This window comes from Zingiber officinale, chromosome 6A (genome assembly GCF_018446385.1).
Source record: "Zingiber officinale cultivar Zhangliang chromosome 6A, Zo_v1.1, whole genome shotgun sequence".
NCBI classification, from domain to species: Eukaryota; Viridiplantae; Streptophyta; class Magnoliopsida; order Zingiberales; family Zingiberaceae; genus Zingiber; species Zingiber officinale.
The window spans coordinates 66,165,047-66,188,632 of NC_055997.1; the positions used below are offsets into that span (position 1 = coordinate 66,165,047).

At 40.9% G+C, this 23,586-nt stretch overlaps 1 long non-coding RNA gene across 1 annotated transcript; it reads left to right on the forward strand.

Moving 5' to 3' along the window:
- The first annotated feature begins 3,576 nt into the window (after positions 1–3,576).
- On the forward strand, positions 3,577–3,958 carry LOC121994026. The gene is made up of 3 exons (XR_006115544.1): positions 3,577–3,636; positions 3,716–3,804; positions 3,889–3,958. It is a non-coding gene; the product is annotated as an uncharacterized LOC121994026 (long non-coding RNA).
- Positions 3,959–23,586: the final 19,628 nt, after the last annotated feature.

The following is a 23,586-nucleotide window of genomic DNA, read 5'->3' on the forward strand; positions in this document are numbered from 1 at the left end:
CCGGGTCAAGTTTGGATGCGCACACAGCAAGTACAGTTGCCGGGCCCAAACAGCAGCATGATTACTATTTTCACCTATTATGATAATAGCTTTCAAATTCAGAACTTAGTTATGTGAATATAGTTTAAGTTCAGTTTTAGCTCAATTTTAGTTGTAGATGCAGTTTAGTTCTCCTAGTTGATACTACGAGATAGCTCCAGTTCAGCTCAGTTCCTTATTATTGTTTATGCCATGTGATTAGCTTGCTATGCCATGTTTTAGTATTCAGTTCAGTTATTTCAGTATTCATATCCATGTATTTCAAAAAGCATGATTTAAAGACATGTTTGCATCGTTGCATGTTTTAGTGAGGTAGTTGGTTTCTTACTAAGCTTTAAGTTTACAGATTCTATTTCCCTTATACTGCAGATAAAGGTAAAGGGAAGATGGACTAGCAGAGGAAGCTGGAGGTCAATGCAGAGATGGTGTGTGTGGCAGGAATCTGGAATGAAGATCCTTAGGGATTTAGCAAGTTCAACGTTGGAACTTTTAGTATTTCTAATTTTATGCACTTTTAGACCTTAAAATGTTTCGAACCATGAAAGGTTTGTTTAGATTGTTAGTAATTATGTTAGAATGCTAGTTAATAGATGTTAGAACTTGTTTTAATTGATTTTAGAACTCTGATGTGAGATTTTGGCACGAACAAGTGCTGAAATCAGGGGGTCTGATTCGAAATCAGAACCCAGATCGATCTACAGACCGATCAGAGTTGAGTTGTGCTGCTGGATCGGTCAGCTGACCGATCCAGTCGCGAACAGTGAGTACAGAAGCTCACTGATCGGTCAGCCAACCGATCAGTGAGCCACTGGATCGGTCAGCCGACCGATCAGTGAGCCACTGGATCGGTCAGCCGACCGATCAGTGTACTCCTGGATCGGTCGATAGACCGATCCAGCCGCATACAGAAGCGATACAGCTTCTGGATCGGCCAGCCGACCGATCCAGAGTCTTCTTCCGTGCCAGTATCAAGCTGGATCGATCTCGGGATCGATCCGACAGCCCAATCGATCCATGGATCGATTGAAATGCCTGATTACAGCTAGCATGACATCCGAGAGGCATAGATTATCCTCCCTAGCATGTGTACAACTCCTAAGTACACCTAGAACATTAAGTTCAGATTTTACAGTAATCAGTTTAGAAAAATTTTAATAAATCTAGATTTCCGCAATAGTAATTTAGCACAGCATAATGTAGCGATCGACCTCACAGCCTAGTCAGTAGGAGGCGGGTCGTTACACTTAACAAGATCTGCACTATGATACTTAACAAAAATCTACACTGAAATGCTTAATAAAACTGCGCTGAGATGCTAAATAAAACTGCAGGCTTATAAATAAACCGTTCATGCATATTGAGGTGGCAAGAAAACTTAAATCTGAATGCTTGAAATAAATAACAAGATCTAAACTGAAATACACTAACACAAACTGAAACCTGTGGTTCAGATTATAGCACTTGAAGCAATAATTCACACAGGCATTCAAAACTAACATCCTGCTAAAGCTTAAAAAAAAAAACCACGGCATACTCAGATTAAAGGAAATTGCTATGGTAAGGAACAAAAGGAATTGCTACTGTGACAATTGCTACGGTAACAAAAGGAAACAGAAGGTTGCTAGCTCCCATTCAACCCAACATGCTCACCAAGTCACAAATAACAAATCTAATGGAACTTGCTACTGTAAACTTAAAGATCATAATTGTTCTTCATGCTCCTTGCCTAGAATAACAAAATCCGAATTCCAGCTACAAAGCTTGAGGTATAAAACCCACATGCTTGAACTTTACCCATCATGTTCTTTCTTTGAAAGTCACGGCAGCAAACCCATCACAATGACTTTCACAGCATAATTCGAAAACAAAAACAAGAAGCTAACATGAATCCGAAACTACTCTACTGCAGGTGAGGAAGCACTTACCTCGATTCTTGGATTCAAAACCGAGAGAAGAAGCTTCTAGGGTTTCGGATAACTCGAGATTTCAGCCCCTTCTTTGTGCCTACGAACTCTCCTTGATGAGAGGACCACGAGGATGTGTAGAAACCTTCGGATGAACCTTGGCCGGCCGCTGGAAAATTATCCCTAACCTCCCTTTGTTTTCCTCCCGAGCTCCGCCGTCGCACACAGAAGAGAATGAGAGAATGGTTTAGGTCACGGGAAAACAGAACATCAACTTATCCATTTTTATAACTTAGTATCTCTGTTATGGCTTAAGACCAATTCATTATTAATTTGTTCACGAAAACACTTGGTGAACGCTTGGCTATCGCGGTTCACTTAAATCTTGGGTCGTGTCGGAGGTCGCAGGTTCGAATCTCTGCCGAACCTCTTTTATACCTAATTCTTTTCTGTTATTAACTACTACTTAAATTAATTTCACTCTTTCTTTAATCAGCACCGCTTGCTTGGGCTTCTGGTCAGCCGAGACAACTAAAGGCTTTGCTTAGCCGGAGGTTTCTAGTTCGAACCTCGGCTCAACCTTTTTATTTTTTTGCAACTTCTTTCTTTTGGTAAAAATACCAAACGAGCTCTGAAAATTATATAAAAATACTCTAAAAATTCCTAAAAATTTATAGAATATTTCTAAATCATTTCTAAATATTTTTAAGTACTATTAGGACTCGCAATGAGGAAATTTGGGTTGTTACAGCCTGCGCTACCTGCAGGCTTGGAGGCGCCTCCATTCCCTTTGAGGCATCTCAAACCCAGTCCGAGGCACCCTTAAGGGCAATGGAGGCACCTCAGACCCAGTCAAGATGAACATTTTGTAAAATACCGAAAAAATGACGAATATTAATAAGGGAATTTTTTGGAATTTTTGGACATTTTTCGGGAATTTTTCGGAGTTCGTACGGACGAGTTGACGGGGATAAAAACGGGGCCCGGAAAAGCCTATTCGGGCTACTCCATTTAAGTGAGAAAAAGTTGATTTTTTTACTTTTTCTTTTTAAATTCCTTTTCTTTATTCTCCTCACCGAAAACTCTTCTCCCTACCCGAGCCTTCTCCTCTTCTTCTCTCACGCCCGACGCCGGCCCTAACCGCCGGCCCTAACCGCCGGCCGGCGGTCTCTTCCTCCCCGAAACCCGAAGCCATTGCCTCTTCCCTTCTTCTCTCCCCCACGCGTGCCTGCCGAGCCTCACCCGACGACTCCACAGCCCGACGGCTGTGCCCTAATCGCCGACGCACCCCTCGGTGCCCTAGCCACCCGGCGCCGCCGATCGCCTTCTTCTCGTTTTCCCTCGCTGTGGAGATTCCGGAGCCACCACAGCCGACGGCCGAGCCTCTCTGCCGATTGGGTCGTGCCCTAGTACTGCCGGCCTCCCCTGTGATCTTGCGCCGCCGTTGTCACCCACAGCTGACTGGAACAGTGTGTCCACCCCGCCGAGCCTAGTTCTTCCTCTGTGTGCCACTGCCGAGAGCGAGCAGTATCGAGTCATGCCCTAGACTTGGTTCACCGTCGCTCTAGCGAGTTGGTCTTCAACCAAAGGCAAAACTCCAAGCTCTAGTGGCTTCACCGTGACCTATACCTCACCATCAGATCTTCCTGCTTCACCACTAGCTGTCGGCAGAGAGAAAACAAGAAGGTATCGGGTAAGTAAGGTTTATTGGATTTGGATTTCAGATTTGGTACAGGATGTTGTGCTCACCGGGTGGATGTCTGTGGTTGTAGAATCAGTGTAGCTCCGGCCAAGAATTTGCGACAGTAGGTATTTTCAGCTAGCAATTTCCAGCAGCAACCTCCCTGCTGTGAGGATTGAGGTAAGGTGTAGCTTGGTTGGAAATTCTGTATGTTTAAGAATGTGGATTAATTACTGTTTTGGTTTGTTCGTTTTGTTCCAGCAGCAATTTATCTTTGCTGGCTGTAAACAATCCTAATTGGGTAACAACTTTGTGACTTCCAGCAGCGGTTGAATTGAGGTAAGGTTTATGGTTTTGATCTTTGTGTTAGATTATTGCTAGTTGTGTTAGCAATAATTATTGATTAAGGTTTAGAAGTTGTATAGCGGTGTAGTTAGGGTTAATGAAACTAACCCTAACTGGTCAGTGGATTAGAAATTAGTTTATCTATTTGTTTATAATTAAATTAGTTAAACTGTGGGATTTAACACAGGACTTTGAGGCGAGACGAGTATCTCGGAGTCAGATTGGACCTTTCTATTTTCGGAGGCGGGTACTTTTGACTTATTGTCTTTGATATGCTTAGTAATGAAAATAATATGTTGCATTAATTGTGTTTCCTATTTGTTTCGGTTAATCACTGCCCACTACATGTTACCTGTATGATTGATTGTTTGATTGCATCTCGTATTGATCTTGTACCCGATCTATCATGCTCATGGGTAGTGATATAACCATGTTTCACATGTTCAGGACCTAGGTTTGATACCTTATTGATCAGTATGTCTTGATATGACCTATTCATTATGGTGCCCATTATTAAATGTCCAGAGGTTGGTTTAGTATATTACCATGCTTAGTGACATGCACCATTTGCATGATCGCATGCTGTGCGATAGATTGCTCCATTATTGTCGAGCACATTGCCAGTTTCATCACTGTTCGGTGCTCCGTTGTGACGCTCATGGGTAGCGAGATACAGCATGGTAGCACGTCAGTTTGACTCTTCCGGTGCTCCGTTGATCCGCTCAGGGGTAGTGTGACGCAGCGTGTAGCACGTTAGAGTTTCCTCCCCGTCATAGCGTACCGGGAGATGAGAGCATTGCGCTCCCCCATTTATTATTTGGGGTAGGAGTACGTATGTACTCCGACAGCATCCCGTCCACTCGATCACTCATCAGGAGTGGTGTTGCTGAGTGCACGGTTGTCACAGCCCTACCCACTTGGTCCCACTTTTGTTGTGAGTTGGCTGACTGGCGTCAGGGGTGACCATGACATTGGCATCATATGCATGATGCATGTATTGCTTGTGTTTGTGCTTGCTGCATTTATATGCTGCATATTGTTTGGATACCTATGTTTGACATGCATACAGGTCTTCTATACCTTTCGGACTGTTTGTCCTTATACCAGGTCCTGGTTAGTACAGTTTCTCTCCTGTTTACTTCAGATGCATATTTTTATCTTTCTTATATCAGGAGACTGTACGCATGATTAGTGCTAGGTGTTATTTCCCTACTTTGCATATCAATTGTATCTGCTGAGTGTTGGACTCACCCCGCCTCCATTGTTGATATTTTCAGGTTGATGCTGTCAGGAGGGAGTTCCAGTCGCTGGTCCCCACAGCACGTAGTGCTACTCCCCTGCTGTTTTTTTTGAGTTGTTGTTTTATTTTAGCTTTTCGCTATCAGACTTTGTTTTAGTTTTGTTTTGGTCTTTACATATGGATATTGTATGGAATCTTTCCGTTTGATGGACTTTTGGTATGATTTGGATTTATTCTACTACATGCCTGCCTGGACGGCAGAAGAGGTGAGTTCGTCGGATTTGAGCTTTACGAGTGTAGTGGAGTAGGGTTGATTTCGAGTCAGGGTATAATCTATCTGTTTACTTATATAAACTGCGTGGTGATGCTTTATTTTGTTGTTATTATTCCAGCCGCCTGTGGCTGAGGTATATGTGAGATGTAGAAAAGTTTCAGATTGTCCACCGTACAGGGGAGATGCTGCCGAAATTTTCTCGGACAGGGACTCCTCTGGGGCGTGACACATTTGCTATCGGATAAAGCTTTATCCGGTCAAACTTCTTGGAGGCACCCTCAACCCTCTTGGAGGCGCCTACAACACTCGAGATAGACTTTCCAGGAGCTATATAAAGGCCTCTGGAGCTAGAAAATAATCAATCAACTCTATATTAAGTTCCTAGCAACTTCTGAGTGCTCTTAGTGTGTAAAAAAGGCTTCTCCGCCTACAGTGAAGGAGAAATTCTAGTGGAACTGTTCCACTGCCTTGGATTAACAACCCCCTGGGTTTTAACCAAGTTAAATTCTTGTCTCCTCTTCTTTTTCTATTATTTAGTTTTTATATTATAATTGTTGCTAGTTTTTGAGTTGAAAGTCTTGAGGAGGGTGTACTTTTCATTTGCAAGCAATTCACCTCTCTCTTGCCGGCCCCGCTGCACCAACAGAGTCCGGCTGAGTCAATAATGGCATAAAAAATATGTAGACTAATATCTATATCTAATCTATGACATAGGGCATATAGCAAGAAAGATTGAAAATGATGCATCATCGCGATGTCGTGAGTGGTCAATAGTAAAATGCAAGAGGCTAAAACTCTATAAAGGGCATAGTCCTGAACTCTAAGGGAGACTAACCTGAATAGGGTAACTGTGGGTACTCGCTCATCCCAAAAAAAATATGAGTAAATTGTATTAAGTGTGATGTGTGAGTAAGGATCACCAAATGATGGATCCCTAAGGGATAGCACTGAAAAGTGCATGGAGATGGACGTAAACCTAGAAAGGTACGGATGACAGCAGGGGATAGTGTGATATCAATACCAGCTACCCTAGTGGTGTATATAAGGTCATCTGCTATAACTAGGTTATTGTATAGTGCAACACATAAACCTATGTTAACTGAACTGCTACAATAAACCAGATGATGCAAGCTGTAGTAGTCGATGACTTCTATAGCAGGAATGCATGAACACATAAAGAATTGTCTATCTAAACACCTGGTCCATATAGGACTGTAAATAGTACTAGCAAACCTAATCCTAAGCTCCTCAGTAGGAAATCTAGGGTCAGTACTAGCGATAGAGGGCCCAGCACCAAGTCTAGAACGTTTCCTAATTTATCAAAGAAAACTAAACTAAGCATAAAATACTAAAACAAAATAAGTTAAAACTTAGGAAGGGAAATAGAATTTACCGAGGCATCTTTACTTAGAATAATAGAACTGACGATCTTGGTTGTTCCATAGCAACGTAATAACGGAGGAAGAAATGAAACTTTAAAATTTGATTTCTTTTGCGTTAAAGCCTAGTGAAGGTCTTTGCAAAAGAGAAAAAGAAGGTGCATCTGTTGGGGGCGCCCCTACCGCCCCTTATATAGGTCAATCCGGGCGCCCGGACGGGGTTCGGGCGCTTGGATCAGAGTGAGGCAGGGCACCCGGAGCATGTTCCGGGCGCTCGGAGTTGAATACCGGGGGCGCCCAACCCTGGTTTCTGACTTTTTTTTTTTAAAAATTAATATTAATTTTAATTTAACTTGATTTAAGTTAATTTAATTTAGAAGTTAAATTTTAAGTTAATTTCTTAATTTGAGTTAATTATTTTTAAGTTAAGTTATTTTTTTTAAAAAAAAATAAATTTTTGAGTTAAAATAATTTTTAAAATAAAAATTTTTAAGTTATATTAATTTTTAAGTTAAGTTATTTTTTTAAAATAATTTTTAAGTCAAAATAATTTTTAAGTTAAAATAATTTTTAAGTTAAAATATATTTGAAATTTAATTTTAAGCTAGACTTAATTTGATTTAGTTTAATTTTAATTTAATTTTAGTTTTAAATTAATTTAAAGTTAATTTAATTTTAATTTTAATTTAATTTTAATGTCAATTTAATTTTAATTTAATTTTGATGTTAATTTTAATTTTAATTTTAATTTAATTTTAATGTTAATTTAATTTTAATTTTAATGTTATTGTTAATTTAATTTAATGTTAATTTAATTTCCATTTTAATTTAATTTTCATTTTAATTTTAATTTAATTTAAATTTAATTTTAATTTAATTTAATTGAAATTTATTTTTAACTTTAATTTAATTTAATTTAAAGTTAATTTAGTTTTAATTTAATTTAATTTATATTTAATTTTATTTTAATTTAATTTAATTTCATTTAAAGTTAATTTAATTTTAATTTGATTTAATTTTAATTTAATTTAATTTTAATTTAATTTATAGTTAATTTAATTTAATTTTTATTTTAATTTTATTTTATTTTACTTGAATTTAATTTTAATTTAATTTAATTTTAATTTAATTTAATTTAAAGTTAATTTAATTTAAATTATGTCCTTAGTCATCTCACCCTATTTGTGTTTTCAATAAGGGAAACCTATAATTTTGTGAGATGAGTTAAGTTAATTTCAGGATTTAGTTTAACTTTTTGTTAGATTCAAGTTTGGCTATGGGCTTAACAAACAAACAATTTTTTGATAAACTTCTGGGTTATGGTGAGTCACTTGGATATCATTAGAGTCACCATGCTTTCGAGATTTTTCAAATAGTCCTATCCACTAAACTTAGTTCAAAATCTTGGTCTAACTAGTTAGGATTCGTAAGAGGTAGTTTCAGTTAGTTACATTCAGCAAATGCACCAGGTCGAAGCCATATCTTCATAGACATGCATATATAGAGCTTTTCTAACCTACAATCATCCAAAACTTCACCAGTACCGTAGGTCAAGTTAAACTTTGTGCTTTCTTAAACTAATCCTAATTATCCTGCCGAGTAAGTTATTTTTGGAGGTGCCAACTAGTTTAGAGTCTCCCCCTGAATTATTGATCTGAATTAACTTTTAGTTCTGGGTTTATGTCGATTACTTTTATAATTATAATAAACTTGATGATAGTCTAGGTTTGATTTTGTTCTGTAGTTATTTCTATTTTTTGAGTTTGGTTTAGTTGATTTAATTTTATAGTTACATTCTAAACTAGGTTATTTGATTTTACATAATATACTTTATTTTTAGGTATACAGTATTGATTAATTCCTACTTGCGTGGTTAGACACCCTTTCGGAACCCAAACTTTAGTTTGTGTTTTGTTTTGAGTTATAAGTGACATAAATGATTTATTTGTTGAGCTCGACTTGTATCCAAGCCTAGATTTGTTGTATACTCCTTTTTGATTATTTAATATTAGATCCAAATTTTTAGATCTAGTTGTGAAATTTTCTAACAAACTTTTAAGTTTATTAATTTCAATTTTTAGCGTTGAATTTTCCTCCTCAAGTTTTACAACTTATTTAGATTAGATTTTTCAATTTGTTCCTTGAGGTGTTGGTTTTCCTTAAGGAGTATTTTATTTTGATTTTCGTGTTCAGTTAATTTTCTATTTAAGCATGCAATTAATTTAAAAAACTTCTTGCTTAAATTAAAATATACCTCATCGGAACCTTCGGAAACGAGTACGGACTCGTGGCTTGATTCAGGTTCGGACCCGTCTTCCGATTCGTCCTCCGATTCTGATTCGCGGGCCATCAGTGCGAGGTGGCTTCGGTGCTTATGATCTTTGGCATCCGATTCATCTGAAGATGATTCGTCCCACGTTGCTTTGAGTGTCTTCTTTTTGGTTGCCTTGGTTTTGTCATTTTTCAATTTTGGGACCTCGTTCTTGTAGTGGCCCTTCTTGTTGCATCTGAAGCAGGACACATTCTTTGGTTCGGTGGTGGAGTTGATCTTCTGTAGGTCTTTTCTGCTAAAGTTCTTCTTTCTCTTGGTGAACATTTTCCTTACCAAGTTCACCAGTTGTTCTTCGTCTTCTGAGTCTTGGTTAGACTCACCTTTAGATTTAGGCTTGGTTCTTGACTTTTCTTTGGAGGAACCTGCAAAAAGAGCAACATCTTTCTCGGTTCTGGTGTTAGTTTGTTCATGTAGCTCAAGTTCACAAAATAATTCGTCTAATTTTAATTTTGAAAGATTCTTTGAAATCTTGTAGGCATCTACGATGGATGCCAACAATGCATTTCGAGGAAACGCGTTCAGGGCGTACCTTATTAAATCACGGTTCTCCATTTGGTGGCCGATAGTGTGAAGCCCATTGAGGATATCCTTTATCCTCGCGTGGAGTTGACTCACCGATTCTCCTTCCTGCATTTTTATATTAAATAATTTATTTAAATAAAGATCATGTTTAGTTACCTTAGCGTCGTTGGTTCCTTCATACAGTTCTATGAGCTTGTCCCACATTGTAGTGGGGTCCTACTCTATTCAGCTCCTCCTTTGTTAGCCCACATTGTAGTGTGTTGAGGGCTTTGAAGATCTCGGCTTTCTTCTTCATCTCCGAATTCCACTGTTCAGGGTCTAACGGATTTCTGGAGTTGTCGACAGGAGTGTTGTATGCTCTGGTGATGCTGAACCACTGGTCGAAGTTAGTCTTTAGATAGACCTCCATTCGCTTCTTCCAGTACAAGAAGTCGTCACCGTTGAACAGGGGAGGACAGACGATGCTGAATCCCTCGATTTGGGCCATAATTCTTGCACACACAAAAAAACAAAGAAGAGAATCCCAAGACTTGGTCTTGGATTTAGCAGTGTGGGAGAAAAAGTAAAAACTTTAAGACTGAATTGGTGTTGCACCAGTTCAGTTTGAATTGCTACAAAAAAAATTTCCAAAGAGGTAATGATACCAATCTGGATTATTTTGAAAAACTTAAAACCAAAAAATGAGAAAAAAAAAAAACTTTCACTCCCTTTGCCTGATTGGTGGTAGCACCAAATCAGAGCGGTACCCGCTCTGATACCACTTGTTGGATCGTAGAGTTTTGCTAGGGGAGGGGGTGAATAGCGATCATTAAGAATTCAAAAATCTATTCGAGTATGTAGCACAAATAAGAAAAATAAAGATAATGCTAACACAACTAATTTTACTTGGTTTGGAGCCTTCGTCGACTCCTACTCCAAGGCCCGCACTCATCGAGTGCTTTCGTTGGGTAATCACTAATAACTTGCAAAAATGATTACAAAAATGAGTATAGGAATTATTAAAAGAATACCGACAACAGAAATAGAAGATTAAATCGTAGGTTGTCGGAGAAGCCTCGCGGCGTCGTAGGAGCAGTGCACAATAGAGCAGTCGTAGCAGAAGTTGTTGTTTTGAAGCTCTGGTGGATGCCTTCTTTTATAGGAGTGCTTCAGGCACCTGGATTCCTTTCGGGCAGCTGGACCGTGACGTCATCAGACCAATCGGCGTGCTCCTAGTTGCCAAGATAGAAATTGCCTTCTGGGCGCCCGGACCATCTGGGCACCCAGATCCCTTCCGAGCGCCCAGACCATCCAGGCGCCCAGACCATCATTTTCTAGCACACCTTTTTCCTGCAAGAAAATATTAGTCTGAGGCAAAATATAATTTATACTACCCTGTAAATAAAGTGTTAGCACAATTATATTCAAACGAGTAGTAATTAGATTCTGTCTCACCGAGACCAGAATCAAGTCATGATCTCAAATTAGATTCCCGAAATGGTTCTAAGTTGGATCAACGCCTAAGTTCCCTAACTGGGAACGCGTCCTCGCCTAAGTTCCCCTCTAATGACTTACCTTAACTTATCCGCCAGACATCCGGTCAGCCCGTGGACCTATCTGGACTTCGTACCAGCTATTTGGTCAGCCCGTTGACCTAGCTGGGCTTTGTGCCAGTTATCCGGTCGGCCTGTCGACCTAGCTGGGCTTTGTGCCAGCTATCCGGTCGGCTCGTCGACCTAGATGGACTTCACACCTACTATCTCGTTGACACGTCGACCTAGCTGGATTTCTCTTGTACACTCAATCAAAGTGTTAGATCACAACAAACCTAACTTAACCTACTTTGTCATTTATCAAAATATGAGTTAGACCATTAGTGCTAATCACACCAACAGCTTCCTTCTCATCCGCCAGCATACTCTTCCACAGCACCTCATCCCTCAAACGCATCGAGCTCATCGACTCTCTCCCGTGCCATCCTTCTCGCTAACAGCGTCTTTCGCTCGACTTCCTGTGCTCCTAAGTTCCAGCACATTTAGACACAGTGGTTAATTACCAATATGACCTAACATGACTCGGTTGACCACATCAAAATTACCTCGGGGTACTAACAATCTCCTCCTTTTTGATGTGCATCAATTTGAGTTAAAGTGTAAAATACCGAAACTGGGTGAATCACCATAACAGAATTTATTTGAATTTTCAAAAATTTTATGGAAATTTTTCGGAGGCCGTATGATGTTGGTTATGGGGATAAAAACTGGGCCCAGGAAAGCCTATTTAAGGTACCCCATTTAAATAAGGAAAAGTTTGGTTTTCTTTTCCTTTCTATTTTTCTTTTTCTTTCCTCCCCTGCCGAACTCGCGTGCCGAGTCGTTCCCCGACGTCGCCCTTCCTTCATCTTCTACGTGCCATTACAGTTTACCAGTCGATGACGCCGCCCCCGCGTCAGTTCCTTTTCTCCTCCCCTCGCGTACAAAATCGCCGGCCGAGGGAAGCTTTGAGTCCTCCCTTTTCCCTTCCTCCTCTCTTCCCTGATCTCCCCTTTGCTCACACGCTCTGCCTCTCTCGCAGATGACTCAACGCCGAGGCCAGAGGAGACTCGTCACCGGAGCTCGATAGTGCTGAGGAAGTCCAAGCCAAATATGGGAGGGGATTTGTTGGTTCGGCACCACTGGATCGATTAGGTGCCATCACCCGATCGCCGATGCAGATTGGGGTTCGGAGCACAGAGGTGAGGAGCTAGCTTCACCTAGATCTTGCAACGTCTAGAGCGCGAGCCGACGACAGGGCCGATCTTTCTTCTTCCGTTTATGCTCACCATCGATGTGCCCTAGTGCAGTGTCCGATTCTCCTTTCTGTTCGTCGACAAGAATCTCGTCGTGCCCTAATGGTGATCTTGGAGGTTGTTGCTGGATTGGTGTGGAATTGTTGATCTCTTCTCTTGATCCAAAATTCTGTTCTGTGGGGTCTTCGTTTGGTTCCGGCAGCACTCCAATCAGCAGTTCCCTTTGTTCCAGCATCTAGAGGGGCTGTGAATTGAGGTAAGGTTCGGGTATCAGAAATTTCCTTGCTGTATTTCAGTTGTTTGGACTGATTCTAAGAGGAATGGATGTTTAGTTGTTCCTTAGGTAATTGTCGACAGAAGCTTTAGGGCAGTGAGGTGGATTTCTAGCAGCTCACCTTGTTTCCGGCTGCAAACACATTCTTTGACTGTGGATCAATCATGGCTATGAGTTTGAGGTAAGGGTAGGAATTTGATATGTTTTGTAGTTAGATGTTTATGTGTAAAGGGAATTAGGTTTGGATTTAATCTAATGGGTTGATTGGGGATTAAGTAACTAACTCGAATTAACTATTAGATTTAAATAGGTAGATTGAGGTTATGTTGATTAGGGGTTTACCCTAAAATTTGTCTAAGGGATTTTATTTAGCAATTCTTATGATTTTAGCTAAATAAAATATGTATAAATTGGTGACGCAGGACTCTGATTCGAGACGAGCATCTCGACGTCGGATTTGACTGGATTGGACCTTATATTTGAGACGGGTACCTTGACTTATCTATTTTGATATGTCATGTTGATATTCTTAGTAATAAATAACAAGTAGGAATATTTATGTTTATTGTTGCATCGGTATGTCATTACTTACTACCTGAGCATGCTGTATTTATTTTCTGCTATTGCATACATGTTCCTTGATTATTTATGACCTTAAGGTAATGACATACCATGCCTTATATATGTTCATGACCTAGGATTTTTTACCATATCTAACCTGTGTACCTAGACCATTGATTTGGTCCATTTGTCCTTTTAGTACACATTATATAGAGATGGATAGGATCAGGATATTTCTATGCTTAGTGTCTGCATCATCTTGCATGATTGCATGCTGATCGATTGACGACTCCGTTATTGTTGAGCGCATTGCCAGTTACATGGATCTGCACACACAACAACTCATGAGTTAGTGGTTTTTATTCAAGTAGGGTGTGTTGCAGCAGGTTGCTTTGTTTGGCTCCGTTGGTCCGTTCATGGGTAGTGTGACGCAGCATGGTAGCCGACAACGATCCCTCCTCTGGATATTCTTTGGGAGATGAGAGCATTGCGCTCCCCCACTTATGATTTGGGGTAGCAGGATTGGTGTACTCCGACAGCATCCCGTCCACTCGGTCACTCATTAGGAGCAGTGACGGCAGAGTGCACGGTTGTCACAGCCCTACCCACTCGGTCTCACCATCGTGTGTGAGACGGCTGACTGACTGTAGGGGTGGCCAGGACATGTCATTAGCATCATATGCATATTTGCATTATTTGCTTGTGTTTGCTACACTTTATATGCTGCATATTGGATGGATGTATATGTTTGACATGCATACAAGATTTACGATATTTTGGGTCTGACGGCTTTGATATCCCTATACACAGGTCCCGGTTAGTATAATTTTTCTCCTATTTATTTCAGTTTGCATTTATCATTCTTATATCAGGAGACTGTACGCACAATTATTATTGCTAGTTATTATTTACTATGCATGTCAACTAGATATCCGCTGAGTGTTGGACTCACCCCCCGTTATTACTATTTTCAGGTTGAGGTTGTTCCTGTGGAGTTCCAGTCGCTAGTTCCCCTGCATATCGCAAGGATGTTTGTTTTATTTTTGGGTTTCCTTATTATACTATCTAGACTACATTTTAGACTTGTACTAGTTTTGCTCTATGGATATTGTATGGTTTTGTTTTATTTGTCGATGGGGTTTTATTTTGGATATGTTTTGCTACATGCTTGCCTGGATGGCAGATGAGGTGAGTTGATTTTATTTACATCTTCGTAATTTGAGTTTTATGGGTGTAGTTGAGTAGGAATAAGTTTTGAGCTTTATGGGTGTAGTTGAGTACGATTTTTTAGATGATTTCCTTATCGTTGCTTAGGTTTGGTTTTTTTTTTCTATTAAATTGCGTGGGTTCTTGCTTATTTTGTTGTTATTGTTCCGACCGTGTTGGCCGAGGTATATGTGGCCCTGAGGGCATTGTTAGAAGTTTCATATTGTCATCCGTACAGGGGAGATGCTGCCGAAATTTTGTCTGGCAGGGACTAGTTGGGGCGTGACAATATTTTTGGTATCAGAGATAGGTTTTGCGAGTCAAACTGGTACTTTCATATTTGTATGGATTTCCATTATGTTCATGTTTCAGAAATCCATTTCGGATTTATACGGATTTCCAGTGATTTTATCGTTTCGGAATTTTCGAGGTCAAAAAGGGGGACTAGACAGCGATGGAACATCTCCAGACAGCAAATAGGTAAAATATTGATTTTTATAATTTTGATACTTGTAGTAATATTTGCGTCATAATTTAACAAATATGAGGCGAGGTACACGTGTTCCCGTGCCGAGACGTGGTGCAGGACGACCACGCAAGAGGATGTTGGAGTCACTGGCAGCAGAGTTGCCAGAGACGTCTGCTAGGGTCGAGCCTGTTGGTCAGGGACAGACCCCGCATGGTAATGCCGGTGCGTTTGGTTCTGAGACTTTGATGGTTTCAGAGGTACATACCTCGACCGTACCCATCGTACCCACTCCTATGGTATTCACAATACTACCAGCGGTGCCACCTGCGGCATATTCGGCACCTCCTCCTGTCGTACCCACGACATACCCGGCAACCCCGCCACTAGTGCCTACTACATACCCGACACCACCGCCATCGGTGCCTACTACACACCCGACACTCGCACTAGCAGCAGCAGTTGCTCCACCTCCGGTACCACCACCCACCGTACCTCTAACCGCGCCCACTTATGCTGACCATGCAGTGCCACTAGTGGCACCTACCCCAGCCTATGTAGCAGCACTGGGGATACCTCCCCGAGCCTATCCAGCGGTACCACCTGTAGTACCAGCTCCAGTGGTTTCGCTAGTTCCTGCAGCCATCCCTACTCATCACACTGATATAGTTGCAGCACGAGCTCAGATCCCAGCTTTGGCAGAGTCGATGAAAAGTCGATTCACCCTATTTTGGGGAGAGATCGATCCGAGTGTGGCCCAGTCCTGGATAGAGACTTTGGAGCGGACCTTCTTCTACATGGCTTGCTCCGAGTGGGAGAAAGCAGAGCTGGTTGCTTTCCATTTACGAGATGAGGCTGATATCTGGTGGGATACACAACGTTCCATTATAGGCGAGCAGAATATTACCTGGGCGAGATTTAGAGAGGCTTTTGAGAGCCGGTGTTTTTCACGAGCATATCAGACGACTCGCCGACATGATTTTCTAAGTTTGTGGTAGAACAACTGCTCGGTGATTGAGTATAATGCTGAGTTTAATCAGTTGGCCAAATTTTGTCCAGAATTAGTTGCTGAGGACATGTCTCGTATGGTTCAGTTTATCCAAGGACTAGATGGACATCTGCAAGTAAAGCTTGCCGGTTTTAGGAATTCATCCTATTTAGAGGCATTGGATAGAGCCCTTATGATTGAGTCAGCTCAGCAGAGAGCATTTCCGGATAGGAAAAGGAAGCAGACGGGTCAAACATCAGGATAAATCCAGCAGGCAGAGGCGACCGGACAGCAGTAGAGTTGTCGCAGTCGGCCAGGTCAGGGTATTTATGGGGCTTCTGGGCAGCCTCAGAAGTCAGGGTGATCTTCATCACGACGTTCCCGGTCTTCTTAACAGAACCGGAAACAACCCGCCAGCGACACTCACTGCACTAAATATGGGTCAAGAGACCACCTCACCACATCCTGCTCCCTAGGACAGTCAGTTTGCTATTATTGCAAACTACCTGGGCATTTGAGCCGAGATTGTTCATTGAAGGCTCAGCATATGGCTTCCGGAGTGTCTGGTCAAGGAGGGCAACCCAGTCAGACAGGGACTTATCGAGGAGGGTGAAGAGCCCAATCTTCGCATAGCCAGCAGAGGACAACTCCCCCGGCAGCAACTGCATATGGCATGCATGGACAGGAGCACTCCAGTGCCCTTATGATATCACAGGGTTCTTATGTGGGACCTCAGTATCAGCTGCAGCCCCAGCCACTGGTTCAGTACCAGTCACACCCTCAGCCCCTAGTTCAGTATCAGCTGCAGCCCCAGCTACTGGTCCAGTACTAGTCACATCCTCAGTCCCTAGTCCAGTATCAGTCGCAGCCTACATATCCGTCTCTGGCTCAGTACCCGGCACCGTCACAGTGGCAGGCTCAGACTCAGGCGCAGCAGCCTTTGCCGGCACTACCACTGCTAGAGACTGGACGTATTCATGCGGTTACCAGAGAGGATGCACAGCGGGCCGACAGATCCATTTTTCATGGTATGGTTTTACATTATGCATTATCCGCTGATATGCTGATAGATACTGGTAGCTCGCATTCTTTTATTTCCCGTGCTTTCGTGAGGGGCATAGGTAGATTACCCACTTTCAGACCGTAGCGATTGCCCATCTCTCTACCGTCCGGTGATACTTTGGACGTCACCCAGGAGATCAAAGTTTGCCTGTTAGATTTTGGCAACATGATACTCATGGTTGATTTATTAGTGCTGGAAATGGTCGAGTTCGATATTATCCTTGGCATGGATTGACTGTCTACATATCATGCCACGGTTGATTGTCAGACGAGGGTGGTCACATTCCGACGTCGAACCAACCCTCGTGGGATTTCACTGGCATCAGGGATGATGGCATAGCGATCATTTCAGCGATTCAGGCTCAGAAGCTGCTGTCACATGGCTGTCAGGGTTTTCTATTATCTTTGATTTATACTGAAGACGGAAGTAGTTCTCAACTCTCTGACGTTTCGGTAGTCTGAGAGTATCCAAATATATTTCTAGAGGAGCTACCAGGTTTGCCTCCCAGAAGTCAAGTGGAGTTTGCTATTGAGTTGATTCCGAGAACCGTGCTGACATCGAAAGCTCCTTATCGTATGACGCCAAAAGAGTTGAACGAACTGAAGGTTCAACTCCAGGAGCTTTTAGACAGGGGATTTATACGTCCTAGTGCTTCTCCGTGGGATTCTCAGGTATTATTTGTCAAGAAAAAGGATGGTACTCTGAGGTTGTGCATCGATTACAGACAGCTGAATGCAGTGACCGTCAGAAATAAGTACCCTTTACCATGGATCGAGGATTTATTTGATCAGCTCAGAGGTACCTCAGTATATTCTAAGATTGATCTATGGTTCGGATATCATCAGCTGAGAGTCAAAGAATCTGATATTCAGAAGACAGCATTCCGTACCAGATACGTCCATTATGAGTTTTTGGTAATGCCATTTGGGCTTACCAATGCTCCAGCGGTATTTATGGATTTGATGAATCGCTTATTCCTGGAGTATCTTGATTAGTTTGTTATCATTTTCATCGATGACATATTGGTATACTCGCGTTCCGAGGAGGAACATGCACAACATCTTCGCACAGTCTTGGAGACTCTTCGACTGTAATGACCCAATTTTCCTTATTTCAAGTTCTAAAAGTCCATAAAAATATTTGGAAATACTTTTAAAATATTCTAGAGATTTTTAGGAATTTTTAGAGTATTTTTACGTAATTTTTGGAGGTCGTTTAGTAGGGTTACAAAAAGAAAGAAGTTTTAAAAAAAAACGTTGAAGGTGAGATTCGAACCCACGACCTCGGGTCGGACTGACCCAAGCAAAACCGACCTAACCAGCTGGGCTACACGGTTTTTGTTAACCTTATATGGAGAGAAATAGATTTAAGCTATAGTCGGAACAAATAAAATAAAAGAGAAGAAAAATAAGTTTGTAGAAGCAAGGGTTCGAACCCAGCTCCTCGGCCCAAGCAGAAACCGGCCCAACCAGCTGAGCTACGCGGGTTTTGTTAACCAGGTATGTAGCGAAATATATTTAAGCTATAGTTGGAACGTTTAAAATAAATTGGAATTAAAAGTGCGCGGCTGAGGGTTCGAAGCCGAGACCTGTGGCTTCGAGCAAAACCCAACTGACCAGCTGCGCTAGCGGTCGGTGTTAATCAAATATGCAGCGACATATATATAATCTATAGTTATAATCGAAACCCTAGTTTTAAAAGGATCTAATTCCTTTTCTCCCGAGCCGAAAACCCTTTTCTTCTTCTCACGCGACGGCGCGACTCTTCTGCTCGGGCGAAACAGAGCCGTGTTAGGGTTTCGTCTCCGGCGCTTGAAAAAGGGCTCTCTCTGGCCGGTCTTCACCCAACTGTGATCTTCTCGTCGTGGAGAGCACGAGGACCTGAAGGAGACGCCGAGACCTTCACCTATCCGAAACCTTAGCAGCCATCTTCTCGGTTGTAAGTCCAAGGAAACAAGTGAGTTGCTTCTCACCTGCAGTAGGAGTAGTTTCCCGATATTGATCTTCTCTTTTTGTTTGGTTTCGGAACTTGCTATTGTATTCGGATTTACTGCCATGAACCTGAATTGATTTCCTTTGCTTTTAGTTGTAACCTGCCTAAGGATTTCGATATTTCTGTGAGGATTGATGGGTTAAAGGGTTCTGCCGTGAGGTTGAAAGGAAGAAGATGGAGAAGGAAAATTAAGGGAGAAGTGTGATGGGCATTTAGCTCCTTTTTGGTAACCTGCCGTGCCTCAAAAAAAAAAAAAATTCCGGGAGGAATTGTATGCTGTGATCTTATGGATTAGGGCAATGGGCAGAAACGATTTACATGTTTAATAGCAGTAATTAGTTTTCCTTGCTGCAGGTATCACAATTCAATTTGTTGGACTGGGAAAAAAATGAAAGAATTAATTAGATTGGCATGTGGCAATTGTTTTTCTTCTTCACTGTTGTAGCACGTGATAGGAGGAATAATTGTCGTAGTAATTGGTTCTTTTTGTCTTCTTGATGTGGTACCGATCATGAAAAGATTTAGTTTCGTTTGAGCTTATAGCTTAAGAAGTATGCACTGCCGGGTGATTTAGAAATTCTGTTTTTATCACTTAGCAAGCATGAACAACCTCTTAATTATGGAGTTCAGCTTTTATAATAAAGCTTACAATTTGCCCTGCCATGGAACAAAATTGTCCAGTACATTAAGCTTGCAGATTTCTAGTTCTTTATGTTATTAAATGTGCATGAGTAGCATTTCTTCAAAGCAATCAGTTTCTAGTTTCTTTTTTTATAGCATGCAGATTTTTAATAAGCAGATTTTCATAAGTACTGCTTGCAGATTTTGATAAGTATTGCATGCAGAACCTCAATCTTAGAACAGATTTTTACTAAGCTTAATATGCAGATTTTTATTAAGCATTAGTGTGCAGATTTTTATTAATCATTAGTATGCAGATTTTTATTAAGTATTAGTGTAGATTTCTGTTGAGCATTAATATTGCAGAATTTTTATTAGTTCAGTATGCAGATTTTTGGTTTAAGCATTTCAAAGTTAGAATTTGCTTAAACATTTCAGTTTCTTTTAAAAGAAGTATTCTTTTAGAAGTATTAACAAGTATAAGAAAGCTAAAGAAAAGAAAGAAAAGGCCAAGGCCTTAAGTAGATCCTAAAGTCAAGACTTTAGGGATTTTGGCACACAAGGTGCTTAAATAAATGCCAAGGCATTTTATTATAAGAAGTATTTAAAGATAAAAAGTATTTTACTTTTAAAGGGCATGTACCGGACACAAGGTCCAAGGGATGGGCTCCAAGTTGCCCCTAGGCACAAGGCCTAGAAGTATCTTAGTAGTTTCGGGATTAGCTACCTCGATTCTTATTAAGAATGCGCGCAAAGTGGTACAATGCCGGGCCCAAAAGAAGTTTATTATTATTTTGAAGTATTAAAGTATAAGTTTAGTTCTTGATGTTTGAAGCATTCAGTAGTAGTTTTATTTGTTTCTTGCTACTAGATTATTCAGCATGTTTAGTTTTATTTGCTTTCAGCATGCTGTTATAGTTTTAGTCTTATGAGCATGTTTAGTTTTACATGTTTAGAAGTTTTACATGTTTAGTAGTTTTACATGTTTAGAAGTTTTACATGTTTAGTAGTTTTACATGTTTAGTAGTTTTACATGTTTAGTAGCTTTACATGTTTAGTAGCTTTACATGTTTAGTATGCTTCTTTTATAGTTTCATTCTTATGAGCATGATTAGCTATACATGTTTAGTATTTCAGTTAGCATGATTTCCTTTGCTATATATGAGCATGAGTAGTTTTATATGTTAGCATTCAGTTTTAGCATGTTTTTATTTATATACATGCATATCGAGTTTTTGTGAGTAGATAGCGCTCACTAAGCTTTATGCTTATAGACTGCACTTCCTCCTACTGCAGATAAAGGGAAGGAAAAGATTTAGCAAGGAAGGCGACAAGGTGGTGGTGATGAAGGTGTGTGATGGCTGGACTATGGAGAGATCCAGAATGAGCTGGCAAATTGCCAAGACTTTTCTGTTTAGTTAGTTTAGTTCTCTTTTAATGCTATGATGAAGTTGAGATTGTAATTGAGTCTATTCCGCACTTGTAGTTTGGTATGTCTTATCGTTGGAGTTCTATTTGTTTACTATTGCTAGAATAGTTTCCTTTTAGTTATTGTGATATTATTACTGCGTGGTTGTGAAGTATTTATACCAGCCGCATGTGGCTGATGGTTTATTATTTGTTTGTATTATGGGAAATGGTCACCGGTACAAGGGAGACTCTGCCGAAATTTTTCGGTAGGGTTTTTCCTAGAGATTTTTAATAAACCGGTTAAGTAGAGTTAGTAGATAAGTAACGGTCACTCTTAGAGAGTAGTAGTAGTAGTAAGAAGGGTGGTCGTTACAGTTGGTATCAGAGTAGTGTTCCATTCTCCAGCATCACACACACATCAGCATCATCCTTGCCGTCTCCAAGTAAGAAAGTATTTAAATTCTTTCTTTATTCTGCTTTCCTTATTATTATCTGCAGTATAGAGTATTTGTTTTTAAGTGCTTAAGTAAGATAGAAGTTTGTTTCTCTTTTATTCATATACCTAAGTTGGTTAGGAAGGATAGAGAAGATAGCAAGTCTCTTTCTTTGCATAATTAGATGGCAAGAAGAGAACATCCCCGTACCGTTCATATTGAGGACCAAGTTCAGGAGAACGAAGAGCCCAGAACCCCTGGGCCTATTCTCTCTGAAGTTGTTGCTTAACTTCAGAGATAAGTAGCGAGCAGCAGCATGTGATTGCCAATCTAATGGCCAATCAGAAGCCAGCTCCTCTCACTCCCCCAACCATTAATGTGGAGACCCCAGTGGTGACTGAAGTCGCCACAGCATCTAAAAGACAAGAAGCATATCTCATCCAGTGGCTGAAGCTGAAACCAGAAAGCTTCTCAGGAACGACTGAGCCCTGGGATGCCCAGGCTTGGTTCAAGACATTTAAGAGCACAATGGAGCTTCTTGACTGACCAGAAGTCGAGAAGGTTGATACCATTAAGTGTGCCTCTTTCTGCCTATCTGGAGATGCTTGTATGTAGTGGGGGCGAGTTAAGAGTAAGAGAGCAGTCAACCAGATGAACTGGGTTGACTTTGAGATAGAGTTTTACTAAGAGTTCTTCCGCCAACGGATCACCAATAAACATTATGAGGAGTTTATAAAATTTAGACCAGGTGACCTACCAGTAGAAGAAGTGGTTAAAAGATTTAACAGGCTAGCTCACCTTTGCCTAGAGTTAGTAAATACAGTGAAAGAACAAGTCAGACTGATGCTCCGAATGCTGAGACCAGAAATAACACCTAATGTGAGTAGTGAAACTCACCGACCATAGATTGGTGAAGAGCTAGTCAGCAAGGCATTAGTGAGCACTATCTGAACAGCAACAAAGCACAACAAACGCAACACAAGCCAGTCAAGTAATCAGAACTGGAAGTACAAAGATCATAAGAAAGACCCAAGCAGGAAGATGTTCGGGTAGTCTGTGAGTATCCAAAGGTATTTCCAGAAGGGCTACCTGGACTACCTCCCAACAGATAAGTGGAGTTTGAGATTGAATTGGTTCTTGGTACGCGTCCAATTTCAAAAGCTCCGTACCGGATATCTCCAGCAGAGCTGAAAGAGCCACAAGAACAATTTCAGGAGTTACTTGACAAGGGTTTCATCCGCCCTAGTCATTTACCCCGGGAAACTCCAGAGTTGTTCGTTAAGAAGAAAGACGGATCCATGCTAATGTGCATAGATTTTAGAGCGCTGAGCAAAGTAGCAGTTAGGGACATGTACCCTCATTCCAGAATAGATGATCTATATGATCAGCTAAAAAGGGCAATAGTGTTCTCTAAAATAGACCTGTGCTCTGAGTACCATCAGTTGAAAATGAAGGAATGTGATATACCCAGAACAGCTTTCAAGACCAGATACAGACACTATGAATTCGTAGTCATGTTTTTTTGGTGTGACTAATGCACCTGCAGTTTTCATGGACTTAATGAACAGAGTGTTCAGAGAATATCTTGACAAGTTTGTCATTGTGTTCATCGACGACATTCTAGTCTATTCCAAAACTTCAGAGGAGCATGACACGCACTTGAGAATAGTCCTGCAGACCCTTCAGCAAAAGCAGCTCTATGCTAAATTCTCAAAGTGCGAGTTCTGGTTGGAGCAGGTGGCGTTTCTAGGTCACATCGTTTCTAAAGAAGGCATTCAAGTGGATCCAGCCAAAGTAGAAGCGGTCAGCAACTGGAAGAGACCTAAGAATGCCAGGGAGATCAGAAGCTTCCTTGGTTTAGCTGGGTACTATAGGAAATTTGTGGAGGACTTTTCCAGGATAGCCTCTCCACTTACAGCCCTCACCAGGAAAGATAAGAAGTTTGAATGGTCAGATAAATGTGAGCAGAGTTTTCAAGAACTCAAGAAGAGACTGACCAGTTCTGACTGTTCCGAGAGCGACAAGAGTTTTGACATCAGTGATGCTTCCAAGATGGGATTAGGAGCTGTACTCATAGAAGGAAAAGTT